Source organism: Salmo salar, chromosome 02, assembly GCF_965601325.2.
Source record: "Salmo salar chromosome 02, fSalSal1, whole genome shotgun sequence".
In the NCBI taxonomy this organism is placed as follows: Eukaryota; Metazoa; Chordata; class Actinopteri; order Salmoniformes; family Salmonidae; genus Salmo; species Salmo salar.
Genome location: NC_138292.1, coordinates 31,090,853 through 31,102,500, shown reverse-complemented (window position 1 = coordinate 31,102,500; position 11,648 = coordinate 31,090,853). Strand labels below are relative to the sequence as shown.

The window sequence follows — 11,648 nt, the reverse complement described above, 5'->3', positions numbered from 1 at the left end:
ATGCTGCTGCATCTCTGTGTTCAGAGTTGGACCTTTTAGTTCTGATTCACACAATGTACCTTAGAGCAGTGGTTGTTCTAGATGTCACCCACAACACTGTCTCTCTCTCTCTCTCTCTCTCTCTCTCTCTCTCTCTCTCTCTCTCTCTCTCTCTCTCTCTCTCTCTCTCTCTCTCTTCTCTCTCTCTCGCTCTGTCTCTCCCTTCTCTCTGTCTCTCTCTCTGTCTCTGTCTCTCCCTTCTCTCTGTCTCTCTGTCTCTCTCTCTGTCTCTCTCTCTCTCTCTCTCTCTCTCTGTCTCTCCCTTCTCTCTGTCTCTCTCTCTCTGTCTCTCCCTTCTCTCTCTCTCTCTCTCTCTCTCTCTCCCTTCTCTCTGTCTCTCTCTCTCTCTCTCTCTCTCTCTGTCTCTCCCTTCTCTCTGTCTCTCTCTCTCTCTCTCTCCCTTCTCTCTGTCTCTCTCTCTCTCTCTCTCTCTCCCTTCTCCCTGTCTCTCTCTCTCTCTTTCTACCTTGTCTCTCTCTCTGTCTCTGTCTCTCCCTTCTCTCTGCCTCTCTCTCTCTCTCTCCCTCTCTCTGTCTCTCTCCCTCTCTCTGTCTCTGTCTCTCTCTCTCTCTCTCTCTCTCTCTCTCTCTCTGTCTCTCTCCCTCTCTCTGTCTCTCTCCCTCTCTCTGTCTCTCTCCCTCTGTCTCTCTCTCTCTCTCTCTCCCTTCTCTCTGTCTCTGTCTCTTTGTGTCTCTGTCTCTATGTATATCTGTCTCTGTCTCTCTGTCTCTATGTATCTCTCTCTCTCTCTCTCTCTCTCTCTCTCTCCTCTCTCTCTCTCTCTCTCTCTGTCTCTCTGTCTCTCTGTCTCTATGTATATCTGTCTTTCTCTCTCTCTGTCTCTCTGTCTCTCTGTCTCTCTGTCTCTGTCTGTCTCTCTCTGTCTCTCTCTCTCTCTCTGTCTCTCTGTCTCTATGTATATCTGTCTCTCTCTCTCTCTCTCTTTCTCTCTCTCTCTCTGTCTCTTTCTCTCTCTATGTATATCTGTCTCTGTCTCTCTGTCTCTATGTATCTCTCTCTCACTCTCTCTCTCTCTCTCTCTCTCTCTCTCTCTTCTCTCTGTCTCTCTGTCTCTCTGTCTCTCTCTGTCTCTCTCTGTCTCTCTCTCTCTCTGTCTCTCTGTCTCTATGTATATCTGTCTCTCTCTCTCTCTCTCTGTCTCTCTCTCTCTCTCTCTTTCTCTCTCTGTCTCTTTCTCTCTCTCTGTCTCTCTGTCTCTCTGTCTGTCTCTCTCTGTCTCTCTGTCTGGCTCTCTCTGTCTCTCTGTCTGTCTCTCTCTGTCTCTCTGTCTCTGTCTCTGTCTCTCTCCCTCTATGTATACAGTGAGGGAAAAAAGTATTTGATCCACTGCCGATTTTGTACGTTTGCCCACTGACAAAGAAATGATCAGTCTATAATTTTAATGGTAGGTTTATTTGAACAGTGAGAGACAGAATAACAACAACAAAAAATCCAGAAAAACGCATGTAAAAAATGTTATAAAATGATTTGTATTTTAATGAGGGAAATAAGTATTTGACCCCTCTGCAAAACATGACTTAGTACTTGGTGGCAAAACCCTTGTTGGCAATCACAGAGGTCAGACGTTTCTTGTAGTTGGCCACCAGGTTTGTACACATCTCAGGAGGGATTTTGTCCCACTCCTCTTTGCTTTTCTTCTCCAAGTCATTAACCTCTATGGGCTAGGTGGGACGCTCAACAGCCAGTGTAATCCCGTGGCGCGTTATTCAAATACCTTAGAAATGCAAAACCTTCAATTTTTCAAACATTTTACTATTTTACACCATTTTAAAGATAAGACTCTCGTTAATCTAACCACACTGTCCGATTTCAAAAAGGCTTTACAACAAAAGCAAAACATTAGATTATGTCAGCAGAGTACCCAGCCAGAAATAATCAGACACCCATTTTTCAAGCTAGCATATAATGTCACATAAACCCAAACCACAGCTAAATGTAGCACTAACCTTTGATGATCTTCATCAGATGACAACCCTAGGACATTATGTTATACAATACATGCATGTTTTGTTCAATCAAGTTCATATTTATATCAAAAACCAGCTTTTTACATTAGCATGTGACTAGCATGTGACTAGCATTCCCACCGAACACTGCCGGTGAATTTACTAAATTACTCACGATAAACGTTCACAAAAAGCATAACAATTATTTTAAGAATTATAGATACAGAACTCCTCTATGCACTCGATATGTCCGATTTTAAAATAGCTTTTCGGTGAAAGCACATTTTGCAATATTCTCAGTAGATAGCCCGGCATCACAGGGCTAGCTATTTAGACACCCAGCGAGTTTAGCACTCATCAAAGTCAGATTTACTATAAGAAAAATGTTATTACCTTTGCTGTCTTCGTCAGAATGCACTCCCAGGACTTCTACTTCAATAACAAATGTTGGTTTGGTCCAAAATAATCCATCGTTATATCCAAACAGCGGCGTTTTGTTCGTGCGTTCAAGACACTATCCGAAAGGGTAAATAAGGGTGACGAGCATGGCGCAATTCCTGACAAAAAAATTCTAAATATTCCATTACCGTACTTCGAAGCATGTCAACCGCTGTTTAAAATCAATTTTTATGCCATTTTTCTAAAAAAAAAGCGATAATATTCCGACCGGGAATCTGCGTTTAGGTAAACAGACAAAAGAAAAGAAAGCATTTGGTCGACTCGGGCACGCGCCTAAGCCCATAGTACTCTGAGCGGCCACTTGCCAAAAGCGATAAAGTGTTTCAGCCAGAGCCTGCCTCGATATCGTTCAGCTTTTTCCCGGGCTCTGAGAGCCTATGGGAGCCGTAGGGAGTGTCACGTTATTGCAAAGATCCTCAGTCTTCAATAAAAAGAGCCAAGATGAAACACAACTTCTCAGACAGGCCACTTCCTGCATGGAATCTTCTCAGGTTTTGGCCTGCCATATGAGTTCTGTTATACTCACAGACACCATTCAAACAGTTTTAGAAACTTTAGGGTGTTTTCTATCCAAAGCCAATAATTATATGCATATTCTAGTTACTGGGCAGGAGTACTAACCAGATTAAATCGGGTACGTTTTTTATCCGGCTGTGTCAATACTGCCCCCTAGCCCTAACAGGTTAAGGTTTCGAGGCTGACGTTTGACAACTCGAACCTTCAGCTCCCTCTACAGATTTTCTATGGGATTAAGGTCTGGAGACTGGCTAGGCCACTCCAGGACCTTAATGTGCTTCTTCTTGAGCCACTCCTTTGTTGCCTTGGCCGTGTGTTTTGGGTCATTGTCATGCTGGAATACCCATCCACGACCCATTTTCAATGCCCTGCCTGAGGGAAGGAGATTCTCACCCAAGATTTGACGGTACATGGCCCCGTCCATCGTCCCTTTGATGCGGTGAAGTTGTCCTGTCCTCTTAGCAGAAAAACACCCCCAAAGCATAATGTTTCCACCTCCATGTTTGACGGTGGGGATGGTGTTCTTGGGGTCATAGGCAGCATTCCTCCTCCAAACACGGCGAGTTGAGTTGATGCCAAAGAGCTCCATTTTGGTCTCATCTGACCACAACACTTTCACCCAGTTTTCCTCTGAATCATTCAGATGTTCATTGGCAAACTTCAGACGGGCATGTATATATGTGCTTTCTTGAGCAGGGGACCTTGCGGGCGCTGCAGGATTTCAGTCCTTCACGGCGTAGTGTGTTACCAATTGTTTTCTTGGTGACTATGGTCCCAGCTGCCTTGAGATCATTGACAAGATCCTCCCGTGTAGTTCTGGGCTGATTCCTCACTGTTCTCATGATCATTGCAACTCCACGAGGTGAGATCTTGCATGGAGCCCCAGTCCGAGGGAGATTGACAGTTCTTTTGTGTTTATTCCATTTGCGAATAATCGCACCAACTGTTGTCACCTTCTCACCAAGCTGCTTGGCGATGGTTTTGTAGCCCAATCCAGCCTTGTGTAGGTCTACAATCTTGTCCCTGACATCCTTGGAGAGCTCTTTGGTCTTGGCCATGGTGGAGAGTTTGGAATCTGATTGATTGATTGCTTCTGTGGACAGGTATCTTTTATACAGGTAACAAGCTGAGATTAGGAGCACTCCCTTTAAGAGTGTGCTCCTAATCTCAGCTCGTTACCTGTATAAAAGACACCTGGGAGCCAGAAATCTTTCTGATTGAGAGGGGGTCAAATACTTATTTCCCTCATTAAAATGCAAATCAATTTATAACATTTTTGACATGCGTTTTTCTGGATTTTTTTGTTGTTATACTGTCTCTCACTGTTCAAATAAACCTACCATTACAATTATAGACTGATCATTTCTTTGTCAGTGGGCAAACGTACAAAATCAGCAGGGGATCAAATACTTAATTCCCTAACTGTATCTGTCTCTGTCTCTCTCCCTCTATGAATATCTGTCTCTGTCTCTATCCCTCTATGTATATCTGTCTCTGTCTCTCTCCCTCTATGTATATCTGTCTCTATCCCTCTATGTATATCTGTCTCTGTCTCTCTCCCTCTATGTATTTCTGTCTCTGTATCTCTCCCTCTATGTATATCTGTCTCTGTCTCTCTCCCTCTATGTATCTCTGTGTCTGTATCTCTCCCTCTATGTATATCTGTCTCAGACTCTCTCCCTCTATGTATCTGTCTCTGTATATCTCCTCTATCTATATCTGTCTCTCTCCCTGTATGTATATCTGTCTCTGTCTCTCTCCCTCTATGTATCTCTGTCTCTGTGTCTCTCCCTCTATGTATATCTGTCTCTGTCTCTCTGTCTCTATGTATCTCTGTCTCTGTGTCTCTCCCTCTATGTATCTCTGTCTCTGTGTCTTTCCCTCTATGTATCTCTGTCTCTGCGTCTCTCCCTCTATGTATCTCTGTCTCTGTGTCTTTCCCTCTATGTATATCTGTCTCTGTCTCTCTCCCTCTATTTATGTCTGTCTTTCCCTCTCTGTATCTCTGTCACTCTCTTTCTCCCTCTATGTATATCTGTCTCTGTCTCTCTCCCTCTATTTATGTCTGTCTTTCCCTCTATGTATCTCTGTCTCTGTCTCTCTCCCTCTATTTATGTCTGTCTTTCCCTCTATGTATCTCTGTCTCTCTCCCTCTATGTGTATCTGTCTCTGTCTCTCTCCCTCTATGTGTCTCAGTCTCTGTCTCTCTATGTATATCTGTCTCTCTCCCTCTATTTATGTCTGTCTTTCCCTCTATGTATCTCTGTCTCTCTCTCTCTCCCTCTATGTATATCTGTCTCTGTCTCTCTCCCTCTATGTATCTCTGTCTCTCTCCCTCTCTGTATATCTGTCTCTGTCTCTCTCCCTCTATGTGTCTCAGTCTCTGTCTCTCTCCCTCTATGTATCTCTGTCTCTGTCTCTCTCCCTCTATGTATCTGTCTCTCTCCCTCTATGTATCTCTCTCTCTGTCTCTCTCCCTCTATGTATATCTGTCTCTCTCTCTATGTATCTCTGTCTCTCTCCCTCTATGTATCTCTGTCTCTCTCTCTCTCTCTCTCTCTCCCTCTATGTATCTCTGTCTCTCTCTCTCTCTCTCTCCCTCCCTCCCTCTATGTATCTCTGTCTCTGTCTCTCTCCCTCTATTTATGTCTGTCTTTCCCTCTATGTATATCTGTCTCTCCCTCTCTCCCTCTATGTATCTCTGTCTCTCTCTCTCCTTCTTTGTTTCTCTGTCTCTCAAGCTCTATGTATATCTGTCTCTCTCTCTATGTATCTCTGTCTCTCTCCCTCTATGTATCTCTGTCTCTCAAGCTCTATGTATATCTGTCTCTTTCTCTATGTATCTCTGTCTCTCTCCCTCTATGTATCTCTGTCTCTGTCTCTCTCCCTCTATGTATATCTGTGTCTGTATCTCTCCCTCTATGTATATCTGTCTCTCTCCCTCTATGTATATCTGTCTCTGTCTCTCTCCCTCTATGTATCTCTGTCTCTGTCTCTCTCCCTCTATGTATCTCTGTCTCTCTCTCTCTCCCTCTATGTATATCTGTCTCTCTCTCTCTCTCCCTCTATGTATCTCTGTCTCTCTCTCTCTCCCTCTATGTATCTCTGTCTCTGTCTCTCTCCCTCTATGTATCTCTGTCTCTGTCTCTCTCCCTCTATGTATATCTGTCTCTCTCTCTCTCCCTCTATGTATCTCTCCCTCTCTCCCTCTATGTATATCTGTCTCTCAAGCTCTACGTATATCTGTCTCTGTCTCTCTCCCTCTATGTATATCTGTCTCTGTCTCTCTCCCTCTATGTATCTCTCCCTCTCTCCCTCTATGTATATCTGTCTCTCAAGCTCTATGTATATCTGTCTCTGTATCTCTCCCTCTATGTATTTCTGTCTCTGTCTCTCTCCCTCTATGTATATCTGTCTCTGTCTCTCTCCCTCTATGTGTCTCAGTCTCTGTCTCTCTCCCTCTATGTATCTCTGTCTCTGTCGCTCTCCCTCTATGTATCTGTCTCTCTCCCTCTATGTGTCTCAGTCTCTGTCTCTCTCCCTCTATGTATATCTGTCTCTGTCTCTCTCCCTCTATGTGTCTCAGTCTCTGTCTCTCTCCCTCTATGTATCTCTGTCTCTGTCTCTCTCCCTCTATGTATCTGTCTCTCTCCCTCTGTGTCTCAGTCTCTGTCTCTCTCCCTCTATGTATATCTGTCTCTGTCTCTCTCCCTCTATGTATATCTGTCTCTGTCTCTCTCCCTCTATGTGTCTCAGTCTCTGTCTCTCTCCCTCTATGTATCTCTGTCTCTGTCTCTCTCCCTCTATGTATCTGTCTCTCTCCCTCTATGTGTCTCAGTCTCTGTCTCTCTTCCTCTATGTATATCTGTCTCTGTCTCTCTCCCTCTATGTATATCTGTCTCTGTCTCTCTCCCTCTGTGTCTCAGTCTCTGTCTCTCTCCCTCTATGTATATCTGTCTCTGTCTCTCTCCCTCTATGTATCTCTGTCTCTCTCTCTCTCTCTCCCTCTATGTATCTCTGTCTCTGTCTCTCTCCCTCTATGTATATCTGTCTCTCCCTCTCTCCCTCTATGTATCTCTGTCTCTCTCTCTCTCTCTCCCTCTATGTATCTCAGTCTCTGTCTCTCTCCCTCTATGTATATCTGTCTCTGTCTCTCTCCCTCTTTGTATATCTGTGTCTGTCTCTCTCCCTCTATGTATCTCTGTCTCTGTCTCTCTCCCTCTATGTATATCTGTCTCTGTCTCTCTCCCTCTATGTATATCTGTCTCTCTCTCCCTCTATGTATATCTGTCTCTTTCTCTATGTATCTCTGTCTCTCTCCCTCTTTGTATATCTGTGTCTGTCTCTCTCCCTCTATGTATCTCTGTCTCTTTCTCTATGTATCTCTGTCTCTCTCCCTCTATGTATATCTGTCTCTGTCTCTCTCCCTCTTTGTATATCTGTGTCTGTCTCTCTCCCTCTATGTATATCTGTCTCTCTCCCTCTATGTATATCTGTCTCTGTCTCTCTCCCTCTATGTATATCTGTCTCTCTCCCTCTATGTATATCTGTCTCTGTCTCTCTCCCTCTATGTATATCTGTCTCTCTCCCTCTATGTATATCTGTCTCTGTCTCTCTCCCTCTATGTATATCTGTGTCTCTCTCTCTCCCTCTATGTATATCTGTCTCTGTCTCTCTCCCTCTATGTATCTCTGTCTCTCTCTCTCTCCCTCTATGTATATCTGTCTCTCTCTCCCTCTATTTATCTCTGTCTCTCTCCCTCTATGTATATCTGTCTCTCAAGCTCTATGTATATCTGTCTCTCTCTCTATGTATCTCTGTCTCTCTCCCTCTATGTATTTCTGTCTCTGTCTCTCTCCCTCTATGTATATCTGTCTCAGACTCTCTCCCTCTATGTATATCTGTCTCTCAAGCTCTACGTATATCTGTCTCTCTCTCTATGTATTTCTGTCTTTGTCTCTCTCCCTCTATGTATCTCTCTCTGTATCTCTCCCTCTATGTATCTCTCTCTGTCTCTCTCCCTCTATGTATCTCTGTCTCTCTCTCTCTCCCTCTATGTATCTCTGTCTCTCTCCCTCTATGTATTTCTGTCTCTGTCTGTCTGTCTCTCTCCCTCTATGTATATCTGTCTCTCTCCCTCTATGTATATCTGTCTCTGTCTCTCTCTCTCTATGTATATCTGTCTCTCTCCCTCTATGTATCTCTGTCTCTCTCTCTCTCCCTCTATGTATATCTGTCTCTCTCCCTCTATGTATATCTGTCTCTGTCTCTCTCCCTCTATGTATCTCTGTCTCTGTCTCTCTCCCTCTATGCATCTCTGTCTCTCTCTCTCTCCCTCTATGTATATCTGTCTCTCTCTCTCTCCCTCTATGTATCTCTGTCTCTCTCCCTCTATGTATATCTGTCTCTGTCTCTCTCCCTCTATGTATATCTGTCTCTGTCTCTCTCCCTCTATGTATCTCTCCCTCTCTCCCTCTATGTATATCTGTCTCTCAAGCTCTACGTATATCTGTCTCTGTCTCTCTCCCTCTATGTATATCTGTCTCTGTCTCTCTCCCTCTATGTATCTCTCCCTCTCTCCCTCTATGTATATCTGTCTCTCAAGCTCTATGTATATCTGTCTCTGTATCTCTCCCTCTATGTATTTCTGTCTCTGTCTCTCTCCCTCTATGTGTCTCAGTCTCTGTCTCTCTCCCTCTATGTATATCTGTCTCTGTCTCTCTCCCTCTATGTGTCTCAGTCTCTGTCTCTCTCCCTCTATGTATCTCTGTCTCTGTCTCTCTCCATCTATGTATCTGTCTCTCTCCCTCTATGTATCTCTGTCTCTGTCTCTCTCCATCTATGTATCTGTCTCTCTCCCTCTATGTGTCTCAGTCTCTGTCTCTCTCCCTCTATGTATCTCTGTCTCTCTCCCTCTATGTATATCTGTCTCTGTCTCTCTCCCTCTATGTGTCTCAGTCTCTGTCTCTCTCCCTCTATGTATCTCTGTCTCTCTCCCTCTATGTATATCTGTCTCTGTCTCTCTCCCTCTATGTATATCTGTCTCTGTCTCTCTCCCTCTATGTATATCTGTGTCTCTCCCTCTATGTATTTCTGTGTCTGTCTCTCTCCCTCTATGTATATCTCTCTCTCCCTCTATGTATATCTGTCTCTGTCTATCTCCCTCTATGTATCTCTGTGTCTGTATCTCTCCCTCTATGTATATCTGTCTCTGTCTGTCTCCCTCTATGTCTCTCTCTCTCTATGTATATCTGTCTCTGTCTCTCTGTCTCTCTCCCTCTATGTGTCTCTCTCTCCCTCTATGTATATCTGTCTCTTTCCCTCTATGTATATCTGTGTCTGTATCTCTCCCTCTATGTATCTCTGTCTCTGTCTCTCTCCCTCTATGTATCTCTGTCTCTCTCCCTCTATGTATATCTGTCTCTGTCTCTCTCCCTCTATGTATATCTGTGTCTGTCTCTCTCCCTCTATGTATATCTGTCTCTCTCCCTCTATGTATATCTGTGTCTGTATCTCTCTCCCTCTATGTATATCTGTCTCTGTCTCTCTCCCTCTATGTCCGCCTCTCCCCATGTATCTGTATCTCTCCCTCTATGTATATCTGTCTCTGTCTCTCTCCCTCTATGTGTCTCTCTCTCCCTCTATGTATATCTGTATCTCTCTCCCTCTATGTATATCTGTCTCTGTCTCTCTCCCTCTATGTATCTCTGTCTCTCTCCCTCTATGTATATCTGTCTCTGTCTCTCTCCCTCTATGTATATCTGTATCTCTCCCTCTATGTATATCTGTCTCTGTCTCTCTCCCTCTATGTATATCTGTATCTCTCCCTCTATGTATATCTGTCTCTGTCTCTCTCCCTCTATGTATATCTGTGTCTGTCTCTCTCCCTCTATGTATATCTGTCTCTCTCTCTCTATGTATCTCTCTCTCTCTCCCTCTATGTATCTCTGTCTCTCTCTCTCTCTCCCTCTATGTATCTCTGTCTCTGTCTCTCTCCCTCTATTTATGTCTGTCTTTCCCTCTATGTATATCTGTCTCTCTCCCTCTATGTATATCTGTCTCTCCCTCTCTCCCTCTATGTATCTCTGTCTCTCTCCCTCTTTGTTTCTCTGTCTCTCAAGCTCTATGTATATCTGTCTCTTTCTCTATGTATCTCTGTCTCTCTCCCTCTATGTATATCTGTCTCTGTCTCTCTCCCTCTTTGTATATCTGTGTCTGTCTCTCTCCCTCTATGTATATCTGTCTCTCTCCCTCTATGTATATCTGTCTCTGTCTCTCTCCCTCTATGTATATCTGTCTCTCTCCCTCTATGTATATCTGTCTCTGTCTCTCTCCCTCTATGTATATCTGTCTCTCTCTCTCTCCCTCTATGTATATCTGTCTCTGTCTCTGTCTCTCTCTCTCTCCCTCTATGTATATCTGTCTCTCTCTCTCCCTCTATGTATCTCTGTCTCTCTCCCTCTATGTATTTCTGTCTCTGTCTCTCTCCCTCTATGTATATCTGTCTCTCAAGCTCTACGTATATCTGTCTCTCTCTCTATGTATTTCTGTCTTTGTCTCTCTCCCTCTATGTATCTCTCTCTGTATCTCTCCCTCTATGTATCTCTCTCTGTCTCTCTCCCTCTATGTATCTCTGTCTCTCTCTCTCTCCCTCTATGTATCTCTGTCTCTCTCCCTCTATGTATTTCTGTCTCTGTCTCTCTGTCTCTCTCCCTCTATGTATATCTGTCTCTCTCCCTCTATGTATATCTGTCTCTCTCTCTCCCTCTATGTATCTCTGTCTCTCTCTCTCTCCCTCTATGTATCTCTGTCTCTCTCCCTCTATGTATCTCTGTCTCTCTCTCTCTCCCTCTATGTATCTCTGTATCTCTCCCTCTATGTATCTCTGTCTCTGTCTCTCTCCCTCTATGTATCTCTGTCTCTGTCTCTCTCCCTCTATTTATCTCTGTCTCTCTCTCTCTCCCTCTATGTATATCTGTCTCTCTCTCTCTCCCTCTATGTATCTCTGTCTCTCTCTCTCTCCCTCTATGTATCTCTGTCTCTGTCTCTCTCCCTCTATGTATATCTGTCTCTGTCTCTCTCCCTCTATGTATCTCTCCCTCTCTCCCTCTATGTATATCTGTCTCTCAAGCTCTATGTATATCTGTCTCTGTATCTCTCCCTCTATGTATATCTGTCTCTGTCTCTCTCCCTCTATGTATATCTGTCTCTGTCTCTCTCCCTCTATGTGTCTCAGTCTCTGTCTCTCTCCCTCTATGTATCTCTGTCTCTGTCTCTCTCCATCTATGTATATCTGTCTCTGTCTCTCTCCCTCTATGTGTCTCAGTCTCTGTCTCTCTCCCTCTATGTATATCTGTCTCTGTCTCTCTCCCTCTATGTATCTCTCCCTCTCTCCCTCTATGTATATCTGTCTCTCAAGCTCTATGTATCTCTGTCTCTGTCTCTCTCCATCTATGTATATCTGTCTCTGTCTCTCTCCCTCTATGTGTCTCAGTCTCTGTCTCTCTCCCTCTATGTATTTCTGTCTCTGTCTCTCTCCCTCTATGTATATCTGTCTCTGTCTCTCTCCCTCTATGTATCTCTGTCTCTGTCTCTCTCCCTCTATGTATTTCTGTCTCTGTATCTCTCCCTCTATGTATATCTGTCTCTGTCTCTCTCCCTCTATGT

At 44.0% G+C, this 11,648-nt stretch overlaps 1 protein-coding gene across 1 annotated transcript in view; it reads left to right on the top strand.

The window, feature by feature from the left end:
* Positions 1–11,648, top strand: part of LOC106579057 (zinc finger protein ZFPM2) — a 191,272-nt gene that overhangs the window by 40,896 nt on the left and 138,728 nt on the right. The window lies entirely within an intron of this gene.